This window comes from Lycorma delicatula, chromosome 5 (genome assembly GCF_047948215.1).
Source record: "Lycorma delicatula isolate Av1 chromosome 5, ASM4794821v1, whole genome shotgun sequence".
Taxonomy (NCBI): Eukaryota; Metazoa; Arthropoda; class Insecta; order Hemiptera; family Fulgoridae; genus Lycorma; species Lycorma delicatula.
The window spans coordinates 164,728,801-164,748,861 of NC_134459.1; the positions used below are offsets into that span (position 1 = coordinate 164,728,801).

Below are 20,061 nucleotides of genomic sequence, written 5' to 3' on the forward strand. Positions count from 1 at the left end.
AAAAACATCTTAGAAATTGGGGAAATCAGGAGTTTGAAATGTGTGGTTACTTTTGTAGATTTTAAAAATGCTTACAATTCAATTGACAGAAATGTGCTTATTATCAATCTAAAAGAATTGGACTGGATAGTAAAATGACTGAAATAATTAAAGCAACCTTAACAAACACATTTTTTTCTAGAGGAGGGGAAACCTTTTATAAGCACCATGTGGTCTCATACTCCATAGTGTAGTGTGGGACTCTCCCTTGCAGGCCTACTCATTAAATCCCCTCCCCCAATACAGCAAGGGATGCTGGGCCCAACTTATGGTACTATCACAGCATCGCTGTGTGTTTGTCTCCATTACTGGCCCCATGTCTCAAACTTGTCAGGATCTTGTGGTTTTTTTTTTAATTTGGTCTTGGGGTTGGCTGCCTGCACCAAAGGAAACTCGGACATTCATCCCTGGACATCTTCCATCAACATGGTTCGGATGATCTTAACCAGCATCATGCATTGTTTGGTCTGTAGGATTTTCCCAGTGATGTTCTTAGGGGTAAGCATGCCAAATTTTCCTTTGCGTGCTTCCCTATGCTGCAGGAACTTATTGCACTTGAACGTCATGTATTCCACGATCTCCTTCTCCCAGCAGTAATTGCAATCCACAGAAGGTCTCAAAATCCATGACCAGTAAGAAACTGTGTCAACTTGTACCCTTTCTTTCTGTTCTTGTCTAGCCTCTGGGAATTACTATTCAGGTATTATTTCAGAGGATGATATGTATAAGTGTAAATGAAGTGTAGTCTTGTACAGTCTTAGTTTGACCATTCCAGAGATGTGTGGTTACTGGCATCCACGATCTAGTATTCAAATCTGTATAAAAGTAACTGCCTTTATTAGGACTTGAACGCTGGAACTCTGACTTCCAAATCAGCTGATTTGGGAATATGCATTCACCACTAGACCAACCCGGTGGGTTGTCAACTCATACCCCATTGTTAAACTAACTTGAATACAGCCTTTACTGGAGTCCATCTGCCTTTTGTCAACTGATCCCATTTCTACTGCCCTCTGCATCCACCTTATTCACTCCCCTGTACATCTCCTCTCTTCCAAACGAGGAAATCCGGGGATGCAATTCTCACTATGCTGGCGACATCACCTGAGATGCTGTTTACCCATAGTATACCTGAAAGGGAAGGGATAAAGATTGCACATCTGACTAAGATTGCATGGGCTCTCCCCCTCTGCAGCAATGGACCAGACTGGGGCTCCATTGAGTAATTTCAAGAGTATCACCTGAGACAAGACCTTCCACTTTGATGTGTGAGGGCCCTGATGTTGGCTGTTGTCTTACTGAACACAACAGGTGTTTTTTCAGCTTTGACCAACATATGCCTCTGGAATGTAGCATTTTTGTTTATCCATACCCCATGGTATTTCATTGCCTGGGTAGGGTGGACTATCATGGTACCGACCCTTAACAAAATTAGGGTCAGCTTATGCCTACCCAAGACTACAACCACTTAGGTCTTCTCTGGCAAAAGCTGAAGGCTGATCTCCTGCAAGCATGAAACAATAATGTTTGTTGCCTTGTTTCCAGTGTCCATCACTGCCCGTTCCAACTTTGCTGTTAACACAAGTGTCAAGTCATTGGCAAACCCAGTAAAGACTGCCCCAATGGGAAGTGCGAGGGACAGGACTTTGTCATATGTTATATTGCATAGTGTTGGGCTCAACACTGAACCCTGTGGAACATTACAACTTATCCTGATCCATATCTCTCCCCCCAGTGGAAATTACCCGTCGCCAATTTTTTGAAAGGTAGCACTGGGTTACCCTTCTTGGTATAGACTAATGCCATAACTCTTCATAGCCTGGAATATTGTGTCCCATGAATAAACTGTTGATGTAACCTGTTACATCAAAAAGGTTCATCACCGGAATCAAACATGTATGTCTTGAGCTCAATCTGGCCTACTGGCCGTTGGTCATGACTACGTATGGCATCTACAGTCGACCTGCACCCTCAAAAAGTTTACTCAGGTAAATTGAGCAAGCAGATCAATCTAAAGGATGCTGGTTTGCTGGCTTGCCTCCCCTTCTTCCTGAGGATCACATGCTGGGCAGACTTCCAGGAGTCTGGAAACCATTCCTGGGTGATGGCATAATTGAATGTGTCAACCTTGCACCACAGAGCAAGTTTTACAACAAGCTTGACCACCTCCAAACCATGCCATCCAGGCCAGGGCTCTTACTGCGCTTGATATTATAACTGGCCACCATGAGCTCTTCTGTGGTGATGAGTGGGATATTAATGGCAACTATTTCCTTGTGGTTTGTCTTGCAAAACATAATGCTAAAGTTAAATTTATGGGGAAACTCAGAAAATTTTGAAATAACATAAGGTGTAACTCAAGGAGATGGTTTATCCCCTCCTTTTCAATTGTGGGTTAGAGAATGTAGAAAGTTTATAAACAATAACAACTTTAAATAAGATCAAGGTGGATTGTCTAATTTTCGCAGATGACATGGCATTAATTACAGACTCACTTGAAAATGCACAAGAACAAATCACAGAATTAAAAAAACAAGCAGGCAAGGTCGTTCAAATATCATTTGAAAAACACAGTTTATGACAAACATCAGCTATGCACTTCAATACGTTAAGATAAATAATAAAACACAAAATGGATTGCATTAAATATCTTTGAGAACGGATATCAAATGCCACAAAAAAGCGATAGAAACTAGAACACAAAAAATGGAAAGAGCATTTACATTACAAGAAACACATAACAAATTTCTATCATGGAATATAAAACTGAGACATTGTCAAACAGTGGTTAGACCCAAAATACTTAATGCGGTAGAAACACTTAAACTAATTGGAACTATAGATCTTGAACAATTAGAAAAGATTTAAAGGAGAGTTTTGAGTAGAATACTAGGACCTAAAAGTAACAGGGAATTTGAATTCAAATTATGACCTTATAGAGAACTATATTATATTTTAACTATATTTTAAACTATATATTAAACTGACAGATGTGGAAAAGATTACAATTCTATAGACATATATGTAGGATGGGTGTTAACAAAATAACTAAATGATGTTTTGATTTGCTAAGAAGTTACAAATCCAAACCCAAATGGTTTCAGGAAATAGAAAAAGGCAAGAAAAACACTAGAATCAACAGACACAATAAATGACAGGACTCTTTAGAGAGGTAATTCAGAAACCAGGTTTTCAGGAAAAATCTACCAGTGGAAGGAAGTGGACACAAGAAGAGAATGAACAACTCTTTTTAAGGATGAAAGAAGTGTGGGTGCAAAAGAAGCATAACCAAAGTTGATTTATTGTACCCCCTAAAAGGGTATTTGAAAAAAGTTATCAGCAGAACTAAAAACCTCAATACATAGGAATATAGTACTTTCAGTGTTGGTCAATGTGGCTGTTCGATTCTAATAAGAGTCTGAAGGGGGAGAGAGAAAGAGAGAATTGAATGAGTGAGATGATGGGAATAATCATGTATGAAAATCAAGTCTTTTCAAAGCATATGAACTTGTAATAAAAGAAGATATTACCAGCTTATAGAGATTGTGAATGAACAGGGAATTAAAAAAAGCTCTATGACTACCCTAAAATAATAGAATTAAGAAGAGAAAGTTGAAGTGGACAGAATGTATGACAAAAGTGAGAAAGGAAAAAAAAACATTATATGTATATATGTATAATAAATGTAATCTGCAATTGAAGTAAAGGGGGAACATACAGCTGGGCCAACAATACTAAATTGATTTTTGGTGATTTGGCTTGTTTTGTAGCTCCTTGAAATTTTTTACGACTTAATTAAGTATACCTAATACAATTTTATAAACAAAAGGTTTAAAAAAATAGTATTTGGATGTTGTTTAGCTTGATGTAAATGTTGAAACATTTACACTTTTAAAATTGAGAATATTTAAAACTAAGAATTCAAAGTACAAACAGTCTGAAGTTTCAATTCAGAAACTTTTTAGAAAAGTAGAGAAAACGAGTAAAAATTACTTTATTATTTTGAAGTGCTTTTTTTTTTGAAGAAAACTATTTATTTTGTTAGTGAATGTTAATTTGAAGTAACTGCCCATGAGCAAAAAGAAAAAAGTAGATAAGTAGTAAAAAAAGTTATTAATCTTTACTAGTAAATGTTTTGTTAAAGTTTTAAGTGAATATTTGTGAATTTTTAAAGAGTAACGGCTATTTTCTTCCCTTAATCTTTTTTGTACATAACAACTGGTGTAAATATTTTTCCACACAGGAGACATGAGACTTTATAATTATTTTATTAAATAGCTTTTATTCTTTGTTTTGTAAAGCTCCTTTAAATTTAACATTTATTGCAGAAACTAACTTTAAGTAAATGTTTTTTGTTTCGTATATGCCATTATATCTTTTAATCAAACAGTAGATGCTATTTAATTTTTAAATTAACTAATTATTGTAGTCCAGAACTCTACTTTACCAGACTTTCCATCTAGTTTAATTTTTCTTTTCCTTTTTTTGTTTTCTGTTTTGGATTTCAAAATATTACATGTAATACCATAAAGCTAAAATCTATTTTAGTGTACATTGATGTTTATTTAGTTAGTATGAAGATTGTGTGTGTATGTTTTATTTTGTTTGTAGATGGGATTATATAACTTCAGACCATCTGTTCGTCCAGTACCACTTGAAGTTCATATATCTGGATTTCCCGGTAAACATTATTGTCCGCGTATGGCAACTATGAATAGACCTACTTTTCAGGCAATACGGCAGCATTCTCCTGCACAGCCAGTTTTAATATTTGTGTCGTCTCGTCGTCAAACACGATTAACAGTCCTAGATCTAATTGCATTCCTTGCTGGTGAAGAAGAACCAAAACAGTGGTTACATACAAATGAACAGGTAATTTTATATCTCTAAATACAGTTTAACTTTTTTTTATTTGGTAATTTTGATTAAAAATGACATGTTTGTGAGGGGAAATAGAACATACAGTTTTGTATACCATTAATTATCTTATCTTCTATTTTAAAAATATAATGTTTTTAAAGTTACAAGATAAATTAGGTAGCTCAAGCACTAAAAATAGATATGGACTCCTTTTATATAAATTAAAGTCCTGTGAATGAAAAGATGGAAGTTTTCTAATTATGTGCATGAATGAATGAATGACTTATATGTAAAATGCTTTAAAAAAATATAAAGTTGTTTGGGGGGGTCTTCCTTTCTAGCTTTCAAAAGGTGCCAGTTTTATTTTTCAGAAAATGATAAAATCATTTATTTTTCCAGTAAAGGAAATTTCATTACCCACAATGTATATGCATGATTTGTAACGTTTTGATCATATATTTGTTAAAAAAATTACCACTAATTTTAAAATACATTTGGAAGTCTAATTAAAACAAAACTCTTGAATTATAATTTCCTTCTGTTCATACCCATGTTTTATATTATAATGATAATGTAAATTCATTTTTATCCTAAGAATGTTATCTATTATTTTGAAAATAATATAAGATGGAGCAGATGTAAAATCAATCAAAGGTCTCATTCGGGAAAAAAATACTAGGATGGTAAGTTATGATCAAATTAAGTATCCTAACATACCTATTGAAAAAACAATTCATATAATAAAAAATAAACTAATAAATAATCATGAAGACTTAAATTTATTGATAACATCATCGCTATTATAAGGAATATATGCCAACAAAATTACTTACCGACAGATTTAATGATAAGTGTTTTGCACAGGAAAATACCTTGCCTACGGTATTTCCTTTGTCAGCTATCATGTCTGAAATTTACTTACAAGATTTTGAGAATAAATTAGTTTATGGCATTATTCATACACGTAATGTTTTATTATGGACTCTTCATGTTGATGTTTTGTGTTTAATACGGTTATATATAATGAACACTTCATAATTATAAATAAGCTTAATTCATATATAACAATTTAAAATTTCCTTTAGAAATAAATTTTCTAGATGTTAGTATTGAAATTACCTCCTCTATGAATCATGAGACCTTGCCGTTGGTGAGGGGGCTTGAGTGCTCAGGGATACAGAGTAGCTGGACCGAAGGTGCAACATATCGGAGAGGTATCTATTGAGAGCCAGACTAAGGAATGATTCCTGAAAGAGGGCAGCAGCTCTTTCAGTAGTTGTTAGGGGCGTGAGTCAGGACGACTTAAACGGCCGTATCAACATCACTCAGTCCTCTGAGTACTGCGCAGCTGAAAGCAATGGAAAACTACAGCTGCTTTTTTTCCAAGAAAATGTGGCTCTCTGCATTTTCACATAGCAATAATGGAGGCGCCTTCCTTGGTAAAATATTCTGGAGGTAAAATAGTCCCCCGTTCGGATCTCCGGGTGGGGACTACTAAGGAAGGGGTCACCAGAAAATTAAAAAATAACATTCTACGAGTCGGAGCGTGGAATGTTAGAAGCTTAAAAAAGGTTGGTAGGCTAGAAAATTTAAAAAGAGAAATGGGTAGGACAAATGTGGATATAGTAGGAATTAGTGAGGTTCGGTGGGAAGAGGAAGGCGACTTTTGGTCAGGTGATTTTAGAGTAATTAACTCAGCGCCAAATAATGGGCTGGCAGGAGTAGGTTTCGTGATGAACAAGAAGATAGGGAGGAGAGTGGAGTATTTCAAAACGCATAGCAATAGAATCATTGTAATAAGGATAAAATCAAAACCTAAATCGACAACGATTGTTAACGTCTATATGCCTACAAGCGCCCATGATGATGATGAGGTAGAGTGTGTATACGAAGAGATTGATGAAGCAATTAAACACGTAAAAGGAGATGAACATTTAATAATAGTTGGAGATTGGAATGCAAGCATTGGAGAAGGCAATGAAGGAAATATAGTGGGTGAATACAGAACAATTAGTTTAACTAGTCATGCATCAAAAATCTTAACTAGAATTTTATACAGAAGAATTGAGAGGAGAGTGGAAGAAGTGTTAGGAGAAGACCAATTTGGTTTCAGGAAAAGTATAGGGACAAGGAAAGCAATTTTAGGCCTCAGATTAATAGTAGAAGGAAGATTAAAGAAAAACAAACCAACATACTTGGCGTTTATAGACATAGAAAAGGCTTTCAATAACGTAGACTGGAATAAAATGTTCAGCATTTTAAAAAAATTAGGGTTCAAATACAGAGATAGAAGAACAATTGCTAACATGTACAGGAACCAAACAGCAACAATAACAATTGAAGAACATAAGAAAGAAGCCCTAGTAAGAAAGGGAGTCCGACAAGGATGTTCCCTATCTCCGTTACTTTTTAATCTTTACATGGAACTAGCAGTTAATGATGTTAAAGAACAATTTAGATTCGGAGTAACAGTACAAGGTAAAAAGATAAAGATGCTACGATTTGCTGATGATATAGTAATTCTAGCCGAGAGTAAAAAGGATTTAGAAGAAACAATGAACGGCATAGATGAAGTCCTACGCAAAAACTATCGCGTGAAAATAAACAAGAACAAAACAAAAGTAATGAAATGTAGTAGAAATAACAAAGATGGACCACTGATTGTGAAAATAGGAGGAGAAAAGATTATGGAGGTAGAAGAATTTTGTTATTTGGGAAGTAAAATTACTAAAGATGGACGAAGCAGGAGCGATATAAAATGCCGAATAGCACAAGCTAAACGAGCTTTCAGTAAGAAATATAATTTGTTTACATCAAAAATGAATTTAAATGTCAGGAAAAGATTTTTGAAAGTGTATGTTTGGAGTGTCGCTTTATATGGAAGTGAAACTTGGACAATCGGAGTATGTGAGAAGAAAAGATTAGAAGCTTTTGAAATGTGGTGCTATAGGAGAATGTTAAAAATCAGATGGGTGGATAAAGTGACAAATGAAGAGGTATTGCGGCAAATAGATGAAGAAAGAAGCATTTGGAAAAATATAGTTAAAAGAAGAGACAGACTTACAGGCCACATACTAAGGCATCCTGGAATAGTCGCTTTAATATTGGAAGGACAGGTAGAAGGGAAAAATTGTGTAGGCAGGCCATGTTTGGAGTATGTAAAACAAATTGTTGGGGATGTAGGTTGTAGAGGGTATACTGAAATGAAACGACTAGCACTAGATAGGGAATCTTGTAGAGCTGCATCAAACCAGTCAAATGACTGAAGACAAAAAAAAAAAAAAGTATTGAAATTAATAATAATTAAACTGTAACTTCAGTATACAGGAAACCTATAACCGATAAATTCACAGTTCATAGAAGATCAGATCAGCCTTGGGCTCACAAAATTAACATACATACAAATATGATTAATAGAGCAATCCATTATACACAAAATAATAAAAATAAATTAAACATGGAAATAAATACTATAAAACAAAACGTATTACAATTCTTAATAGATACAGTGATTTGTTAATTGATAATATATAAAAAAAAACAATGTCAAAACTTAATAGTACAATAACTTTAAAAACCAATAAATAACTCACAGAAGGTTGAAAATGTTTACTTAAAATATTCATACTCAGATAGCGTTGTTGAAAATATAACTAAAGTTTACCATAATAATAAATTTAAACCTGCATATAAAACAAGCAACCACATAATAAATTACTTAAAAAGCAATAATAATAATAATAATACTGATTCATGTAATTTATACAATTTATGTGGGGTTTATAAGATAAAGTGTAATGATTGCAAGAATATTTACGTAGGTAAAACCAATAGATCTTTTAAAGCCAGATTTTTTTAAACATTTTAGGCATTATAAAAATAAAAAGTTGGGTTTCTCTAATGTTGCTGATCACCTCATTAATAATAAACATTCTATTTCAGATATTAATACTAATTTAGAAATATTGGAAATTAAGAAAGGAGATATAAAAAGTAATAATAATAAAAATCTAGATATTTTGGAAAAGTATTACATATTAGTTGAAAATCTCTTCCTTCTAAGCCATTTTTTAAAGTTAGGAATCAGGTGTTAATCACTGGAAGACAGATCAGGTGAATATAAAGGGTGTTGGAGGAATTTGAACCATAATTCGTTGATTCTTGCCATTATAATGACAAGTGTGATCTGGATATTTCATCGTTGAGATGCTGCAATTGGTTTGCATAATATTATTTGCCACTTATTGTTTTACTCATCTTTAGATAATCAATGAAAGTTCCCAAAAAATCCAAAAAAACAGTTGCCATAACTTTTTCATGAAAAAAGTCATTTTCGCTTTTTTTGGAGCAGGTTGACCTTTTCTAACCCATTTTTTTTACTGCTGTTTTGTCTTGGGAGTGTAATGATGAACCCAAGTCTCATCAACTGTCACAAATATACCTAAAAATTTAATAATTATTAATCTGTGTTAAAATATTAATATTTTCTTGTGAAAACTGGGTAGACTAAATTCTGTGTGACTCATAGAGTCAAAATACCTTAGATGTGTGTGTGTGTGTGTCATGTTCAACAATCCATGGTGCTGATAATTCTGGAACATGATAATGCTCAGCCATACATATTGCATGCAACCACCAAGGTTATTGTGAAGTTGAAATTTGAATTTATTCTACACCCTCTATACCATATGATTTGGCACTCTGCGATCTTCTTTCTGTGGTTAAAGAGGCTATTAAAGGTATTAATTTTGCCATGGATGATGAACTGAAAGACATAGTGAGATCATGAATGAAGGAAGGACCACCAGCATTCTTTATTGACTGAATAAGAAAACTGATACATTGTGGAGGTCGGTATGTATATCTGTAAATTGTGATTAAGTGGAAAAACAAATGTAAGTTTTTGTAGCAAATAAAATGCACTTTTATGCTATATTTGTTTCATTTATCTGTCTCTCCATTTGTGAGTTATGAGCGACAGTGCCTTACATTTCACTCACCCCTGATATATATTTTTTCAAAAAAATTGGAATCATGTAATCACGTATCATAAACATGAAACTCAAAACATGGCTCTGGAAAATATATAAGCACATTTTAATGAAGTATAAAGAAATAAATTGCGAATACATTTATGTAATTACATTAATTTTTAAAGTATTATTTCCTAATTTAATTATAGCAAAACAATTTCATGAATCAATGAATGAATGAATGAATGAATGACCATGAAACTCAATTTTTATGTGAACTTTTTGTATGAATGACAGTCTTAATGAAATGAAAAATGATCAACATCTGTGATTAAATGGTGGCATCTCTTAACAGTCTTGGATTCAAATCCACTAAAAAGAATAAATAGTAATGTAAAAAAATATTAATTGAAAATTAAACAGAAATTATAAAAAGATATAACATGAATATTTTCAGTAGGGATTTTGTATTTGGTATATTTATTTGTTATGTAATGTTTAAGTGTGCTAAGATGGGGTATTTTTTGTATTTATTTTTGGTTTTAAATTATATGTTCATGAAAACATACGACATTTTAATGCACTCAAACACTGATTTACTAATGAACAGGTGGAATTCCAATTTATCTTTCAATTATATTCTAAATATCTTATCTGCCTTACTGGAAAAATACTGCCGTCAGTAACATCAGCTTAAATTGTGTTAATTTTTAATATTTTAACTTATTAAAATGCAAGTTTAATTTCTTTTAAAGAACATTATCTTTCTACAGATATAATTTTTCTTAAGTCACCAGTACTATCATTATAATACTTTGTTTGTCATTTCTTAATTTGTAATAGCAAATCTTTTTGTATTATTATTATTCTTATTTTCAGGAAATGGAACAAATTGTTGGATCTGTTAAAGATCCAAATCTGAAACTGACATTAGCATTTGGTATTGGTATGCATCACGCTGGGTTACAAGAAAGAGATAGAAGAACTGTTGAAGAATTATTTGTTAATCAAAAGATTCAGGTTATTAATTAATTCAGTTTATTAACTATGGTTGACATTGACCATTTTTGGTTGATATTAATTGTATTTATTTACTACTGTAGCAGAGAAACTAAGCACACTAGGATTTTTCTTGGACTTGTTAGGCAATTTGTCTTTTAACCATCTTCTGCAGCTATGTCCTTTTGTGCTCTGAATATCCTGAGATTCTTCCTCTCCATAGATCTTTAATCTCTGGAAATTTCTCTTTTTATGATGTGCCCAGTTTAGTGTAAATGCAAGTTCTGATTTTAGCGGTAATATTTTGGTCTTTATATCATCTCTCTTCCTTTCTATCCTCCATACCTCACCTTTAATTTCTCTTGAGGGAGTGCCCTCTTCTCAAACACTATCAATCATTTTGATTTTACTTGAAAATGATATTTTGTTTATATTAGTAATGTTATATAGTGAGATCTGTTAACATTAGGTTAAGTAAATCCATTATAGGTATGTTTATTCTAGTATAAGTATAATTTTATATTTTACAGACTTAAATTTATATATAGCATTAATGTATTTATATATGAACATAACTTATTCAATCAACTCTAGGCTCTTGGGTCTACGTTATAAACAAGAATCATCCTTATCATCATCTATCCCTGCTGTACCACTCTTTTTCCTTGTCTTCCACGGAATATTCCTTTTCTTCTCTGCTCCTTTTACTTATCTTCTGTGGAATATTCCATTTCTCCTCATAACTTCATCCAGATGAAATTTTTCATTCAGTTCAAGTTCATTCAGTTTTTTCATTCAGATGAAAGGCAAATACTTATACAAATCAGAATGTGGTCAAATCTATAAATATTAAAAAATTATGTAGAAAACACTAATTATACAAAAATTAAAAGTTGATTGTTGTACTGTATGGTACGAAGCCTTAGTAAGAATCTAGAGCATTAAACAAAAACTAGACATTACGTACCTTACATTATTCGAACGAAATGTAAAATCATCATAGAAACTGCAATTTTTTTTTATCTGAGTATGTTAAGCGATTGTGAAGTTGATAGATAATGAAATAATTGTAATTTTTTGATGAATATGATAGATAATATAGTATAAACTTCAATAATAACTTTAGTCTGGGCATAGGAAATTACATCTTTATTTTCTTTTAAATTGAAGTCTACTATTATGCTGCACTTATAAACTAGTGCTAATTTTATTTATACTTTTGTTACAGTTATATAATGTATTGTTCTGTATAGCATCATCTTGCTATGTAAAGTTTACATGCTCATAACTAATTTTTCACAGGTATTAATTGCAACTGCTACATTAGCTTAGGGTGTTAATTTTCCAGCACATGTTGTCGTTGTTAAAGGGACTGAATATTATGATGGTAAAGTCAAAAGATATGTGGACATGCCCATTACTGATATATTGCAAATGATGGGCCATGCTGGTCGACCACAGTTTGATAATCAGGGAATTGCTGTTGTTCTGGTAAATAATATTAATTTTATTTTCTGAGCCACTTAAATGATTCTGCTTATTTTATTCTTTAATGTTTGTGACAAAAACATAATTAGAACTAATTATGTTAAATGTAGTGTTGATAAGATACTATTGTATTTTTAATGTTACTGCTATTTCTTGTAAATTTGATAAATAGATTTGTTGTACATGTTAACTACAGATCACTAGATCTGTAATATAAGTATAATAACAAATTATAATTGTGGCAAAGGCATACTGACATCTGCTCATGTGTTTTTCACACAGATGAAAGATAAATACTTAGAAAAATCTTGTAATTTCTAAATAATTGGCAGTACACATGTAATTCTAAAAATGTGGTCAAATCTATAAAAATTAAAAAATTCTGTAGAAAACACTAATTGTACAAAAATTAAAAGTTGACTGTGTACAGTGTGGCAAGAATTAGAGCACTCTCAGTATAATCTTGTTTTTGTTTAATGCTCTGTATTAAACAAAAACGAGAGCGTTAAACAAAAGACTATACCTACCACACATTATTCAAACCAAATGTAAAATCATCAACTATACTTTTTATTACTTGAATGTGATAAGAGAATATGCAGTTGATAGATAATGAAATAATTGTTAACTCTCTAATGCCAACAATTCTATAGTCTTCCTTGTTATGTAAAAATTATACTTTTGATGCTTTTTTTTATAATTTTTTCCAGTATGTAATTATTTATTCATTTAAGAAAGATATTCTATTCAAATTATAATATAGTCAATTATATTATTATTAATTATAATTTTATTAATTTTATTATTTAATTTTATTATTAATTATATTATTTAAATTAAATTTCTTGATTTTCTGAATATCAGATACAGAATATTTTTTATCAATAAGGTAACATTACATAAACCCAGTTTACCGTTTTTATAATTTCTAATGTGTTCTAAAAATCTAGTTTGATGCAGGATCGTGTGAAAGTGCTATTGGAATAAAGAAAAAAAAAGTCACTTCATTTGATTTATAATTCTGTACTTGGGTTGTTCAAATTGATTTTTGATTATAAAAAATACAATATATTGGTGTAGAGGAATGTGGGTCATAAGTATTGACTTAAGAAAAATATATATTTGTTTGTAAACTACCCAATTTTGTTTTATTTTTAAACCATCCTATACGTTTAATTTCTGTATTTTCTCAGTTTTTACTGCATTATTATAATATCTAAGAAAAAGATATTAAACTATTTCAGCGAAGAAAAAACTTTTTTCTAACGTTATTGATTTGAATTGAATAAGCCCACATATTTTTAAAATATTCTGAGATTTAGGATTTCTATGTACAATGTTTTTAATTAATTCAATTGAAAATATTCTATCTTAAAGAAATTCTATAATCGTTTTTTTGATTTTCGCCTAAAATATAAGACATCACACATTTTTTTATATGCATCATTACATTTTAATTTATTACTATATCTCTTATATATATTACATCAATTCTTTTGTTTTGTTTTTAGATATATAAAGTGATAAGAGAACTACCTGATCTAAAATTAGAGTTTTTTGTTCGTGGCTGTTGGGAAGGTGAAGAAGAAGATAAAGACAGAAAAATTAGCAGAAATGATAAAGGACCTCCTACTGTTCTTCATGCTGATCAAGAATATACACTTTGCATTAAAATGATTAGGTTAAATCAAACTAGGTAAAATAAATTTTTCACAAGCATTTAAAGATTTACCTCTATACTAATTAATAAAACTAGCGAGTTACTAAGAGAGTCCACATTAATAATGTTTACCTAATTCAGTTGTCTGTAATTATAACTATACAGAAAAGACACTTTTCCATATCTAAAACTTAAAGCAGTACAAGTTGATTTTAAGAGTTTTGACATACATACTGTTATTACAGTTATGTCAATTGTATTTTTTTTTCCTTTATTAGTATTGTTTCCTCATACTTGAGGAGACAAGTCTAACCCTGTGCCATCTCTGTTAACTGTGCAGGAATATGTAGTATGGAAAAAGTGCTGCTGTTTTTGGTTAGTTTAAAAATTCAAAGTGCATAAAATATTGAAACCATCTAAACATTATTATGAAGCGAGTTCATGATTATCCGGTTACCAATGACCACTAGATAAGATAAAATGATCTTATTAATAGAAGTTTGAGGTTAAATCATGACATTATACAATCATCCCCCAATATCATCGTATACTGTGATGATTAGTCCTGTACATATACCTTTTTAATTAAGTTGTTTGTTTTGGTAATGACAGAATATTGCTGCAGTAATTAAAAATACTGTGTGATATATTCTATTCAGCCACACGCAACTTGCTGTTGAAAACAAAATTATCCGTAGTGATAATTATTTATATTAGAAACCTTTCTTTAAAAATGTGAATGAATAATTACTAATTAATTGTTAATCAATTCATGGTAAAGATTCATTAATTTTGTAGATTAATTATATGTAAACTTATAATGTCTGCTGCATAAAAAATGTATCTTTCAACACAAAACTTGCCAGTTTTTCACTATATGTACATTCAGGTTTATAATAATTTATTAGAGCGCTTATTTTATTAAGCATATCATATTTAAAACAAAGCTAGTTATTTATTTTTTCTAAACTTGTATATCTATTGAAATTATTTCTAGAGAGAGAAAAGGACATGCACCTAAATTTTCTAAAGCAGTAGAACCTGGTTGGTTCCTAGTACTTGGCAGTATTGAAACTCAAGAATTGCTTGCATTGAAAAGAGTAATGCCTGTTACACAACAGCTTCTATTTACAACTCCAGCAGCAACAGGTATTTTACTTTTTTTTTCTCATTTCATTGTAATTTATGTTACAGGGGATGAAAGATATTTTAAATTTTGGTTTTATCAAATAATTTAGTGATGTAACCTCAGCTTACAAATCTCCAGTCTGTAATAAATTGAAAAGCATTTGCATTTTTGCTTGTCGGTTCATGATACTGATAAATATATGTCGTCATAAATAAAAAGATATGGACGAGAATGTGTCACCATATTTTGTTGTGAATGTTTCTTTAATTTTCACTTTTGGCAGTTTTATGTGGTTGTTCATATATATTTTCTGAAAATCCTGTTTACATCTACAGTGGTTATTATAATCATTTGTTGAATTGTAGGCTGTATGTTTAATTGGATCCAGCTCATTTCAGTAATCGATATCATTGAATATTTATTCATCTAACTGTAAAACTCTCAGTAGAATCGTTAACTTGCATTAAACACAATTAGATAGTGAACAACATTTAAATAAATGCCATAATCTCAAAAAATTAGGATATTCTTATTTGAGACACATACTAATGCAATAACCTTGAAGTATTAAAATGAAAGTACTTGTAATTGACATTTTTGATATAGGTAAATTAAATTTTTTTGTATATAAACTGAGTAATGACAATTTCTTTTTGTTTTAGGCCGTCATGTACTTACACTATACATTATGTTAGATACATACCTGGGACTAGATCAACAGTACAACATTAAGATGGACATACTGCCACCAATTGCAGCAAAAACTGTTGATATGTATTAAATAATATTTTGTATAGATAATGTACATAAAGTTTTGTAAATATGTTATTTAATTATACGATTTAATTATTATAATAAAAGGTAAAACAATATTTTTTATAGGAAATAAAAATAAATAAGAAAGAGTGTTTTTTTGTTTTTTTTTTTATTAAGTGAACATGAGGTACAGTTTATTGGGTGCTGCTTTTTACTTTTCTTAGCTTCTTCATTCATTTATTGTAGAAGTATTTGAATATTTGAAACCCATTATCAAAACTTATTGTACACTTTTTTATTTTTGTTTGTTATTAATGGTTGTACTTATCTTTTAATTTTACTTATTTTCTGTAAATTTTCAGTTCAGTATAGTACTTGAAAAGTACATCCACTTTTAATTAAATTTGTTATCAAAAAAAGAAATACTGAAAAATAATTGTGTAAGAAATGAACAAATTTTACCATAACATTAAATATACGATGAAAATAAAAGAGTTTTGAAATTCAAAATCTAGATTATTTCTTTTATTGATAGCTTTAAAAAATTAATAATTTCATCTTTTCAGATGAAATTTCAGACCTAACAATAAAAAGAAATTATCCTGAATATTTTTAAAAAAACTTTTAGATAGATGATAGATAGAGACTACATAATAAATTACCATTAAAGAAACCTACATATAAAAAAGAAATTAACACTGTGAGTAAATTTACCCAATTAAACAGTTCTTTAGTAAATATAAAATTGGTTATAAAGTTAAGGCTATAAAAGTTAAGCTTCTTTAAAATAAAAAACAAAATTCTAAATTATCAACACAGATAATTAATTAATAAAAGAATATATCCCAATTAATATGTTAATGAAATTAATTCACTTTAAACAATGAACAGATTAACAATAAAGCAGATGTCCTTCTCAAGAACTTCAATTTACTGAAAACAGGTAATAAATAAGAATTAAAAGATAAGTACAACCATTAATAACAAATAAGCATGAAGAAGGCCAGATAAAGACATGACGTCAAAAAGGGAAATAAAGAGGGCCTTGACTAAATGCTATAATAAGTTTTGACTATGGAGTTGTTCTGCTGCATCAATATATTGTAAACGAATGAAGTCAAATAGTTTCATTTCTGTTCCATCTCAAATCAATTTCCAAATCAGTTCCATTTCAGTCAAACAGAACATTTATCAATACATAATTTAAAAAAAAATTAATTATGATGGTTTATGTGAAAATTATACAAAATTCAATTAAGCTGTAGCTATTACAGTTTTATATAAAACTGCATATAAAATTTACTACTATATATATCTACACATTATTAATGATGAATCTGCCATACCTGTAAACAAAAAAAAGCTTACTTCGACTATATACATAGAGAAAGAGAAAGAATTGATGATCACAAATTTATCTTACATTTCAACAAGTTAAATGTACCTACAATACAAGATATCATATTTTCAAGCAATTACTACCATCTAAATCTTTAATAATTCTTTTTTTTTATTAAAATAATATAGCAAATAATAGAATAAACATTAATAATTTTCAAAGAATTAATATCAAATGACTTTTTAATAAAATATTAAATATCTTTTGAGTTTTTATAATATACATTAAGCACAATCAGTTTTGTAAAAATAAAATTTGTTTTAATTGAGAATTATAATGTTAATTAAAAAATACTTTCATACAAGAGATAATTTTTTATTATTTCATTAATTACAAGGCACAAAAAAATATTTGTTTCCCTTTTTCTATTAACTTTTTTAATTTTATTTAAAAAAATATAATTTTTAAAGCTATACATCTAATTGTATTATTATAATTATTTTTTTATCAGTTTATTTCATAATAAATAATACACAATTACTTGTATGGCGCATTAAATAATTTTAAATATTAATAAACAAACTGAATGAGTTTATTTTTAATAAGAAGGATCTGTAATTTAATTTACTATATTATGTATTTAACAAAACGACAATATTATGTAACAATGCAATAAATTATTTGCTACATTTTTCATGAATATATGATACATATAAGTCCTGATAGTTAACTAGACTTTACTTCAAGCAGCATAGTCATTCTGTCTATGAAGTGCCAACAATGTGTATAATTATCTATACATCTGTATTGCAGGAAATCCTACCTCCACTTTTTTTAAAAATATGTTAATAAACACCAATCTTTTTTGCTCAGAAATCTTACAGAATTGTTATGCAGCTACATTGGCTATGCTAATCTTACATAACAGCCTATAATAATCCTTCTTGTTTCTATGAAACATTGCTTCTAGTTAAATGACACATGCCAGCCTTCATAGCACAAGTGGTAGCATCTCGGCCTTTCATCTGGAGGTCCTATGTAGCAAAAATATAATATTATAAACTACCTAATTTTACAATTCATTATATTTAAAAAAGCACAGTGAACTATCAGGAAAAATTGACAGTATTTATATGTACTAGATAGGAAATATATAAATTAAACAAATAATTTCTATCCATATCTATTTACTTATTTCTTGAAATATCATTATTTAGAAGTACTTTCTCAGCAATTTAAATGTAAGAATAAATAAATATTCTGATTATTCATTAATTAGAGCAAATCTTGCTTTTTAACACAAATTTACACAAGATATGTATATTGAAATAATATTATTAAATAATGCATTATTAAAATTCAGACAAATGCTAATAACATTTTTCTTTTTTAACAGTAATTAGTGGGTTATAATAATGCTTCTAACCAAAAACCCAGAACTTAAATTTTCTTCATGTCAGATTTATATACACATGCATACAGAGAAATAAAACTTTCTAAGTTTATGATAAAATCTACTAGTCTATTATTACATTTCATTATTCATTAAAGATAAATTTGTGACACAAATTAATTTTTAAAAAAATATCAATCTTATCTCCAAAGATCATTAATCAAACGAGAATTGCTCCTACTGAAAAGACAGATTTTCATTTTAATTACATAATATGAATACACAATAATAAAATTACAATTTCTGTACACAATATTGAATGTCAATATCCACGCATAAAAAAATAAAATATTTATATTAATATTACATAATATTTACTGTACATTATAAATCCATTTGTTTTATACTTAAATTTATATGTTTCATTACTTTTATTTTAAAAACAAAAATTTAATAATATATCCCTTTACCAATTATTGATAAGACAATTTGCAAATAAATGAAAAATAATAATAAAGATTTTATTTACACTTATTGCATGGAAATGCTATTATAATTTTTATATTTGTAAATGTTGGAAGCACTTAAAATATTACATAAAAAAATAACAATAACAAATGCCAACTGTAAATATCATGTTAGTGTTTCATAATTTCATAAAGAGAATAAATAAATTTAAAAAATAAAGTATTTATTGCTATATAACAGCATTGCCAGACAATCTGCTGTACATACATACACATGTGCGCATGCACACACACACACAATAAATAGAATATTGTAAATTATCAATTCTACAAAAAAAAAAACAATATTTAATTAATATATGTAAACATTATGCTCTTTAAAATAGTATATACTACTTAATTGTATAAATAAATATTATTTTTTCAAATACTTTACTAATAAATGCATTATTTAAAGGTCATAAATGAGATATAATTTTTTATATACTAGCAAAATGGTAATTCATATTCCTTCAAAATTATTATTAGCAAAATATGACGAACAAAACTGTTCTATTATCATAATTATTCTTGACCAGACTGAGCTTCAGAATAATCAAATCGATACATCTGTAAGACACTTTTAACTTTTACAAAAGAGAATTAATATTAATTATTGTTTTGATAATAGTTATATAATAGCTCTCAACAAATTTGAAAATAATATTCTGTTAGATTTTACATTTAGAACCCTATGTTGCTTGAGATTAAAAGATGTGAAAATAAGGATAAAATACCCCTATTGCATTAATAAACCATTTAGAAAAAATGAAAGAAAACTAATACAACACACCTGTGGAAATAAAAAAATCACAAGTTAGCATCTTTTTTATTGGGTTTGTTAAACTAAAAAAAATTGTCATTTAACTTAACACTGCCAAAAATAAAATCCTATTTGGAAAAGGATTGCATGTTTGAA

At 29.4% G+C, this 20,061-nt stretch overlaps 1 pseudogene; it reads left to right on the plus strand.

The window, feature by feature from the left end:
* The window catches only part of LOC142325784 (activating signal cointegrator 1 complex subunit 3-like), a 68,502-nt pseudogene extending 52,448 nt beyond the window's left edge, over positions 1 to 16,054 (plus strand).
* Positions 16,055 to 20,061: the final 4,007 nt, after the last annotated feature.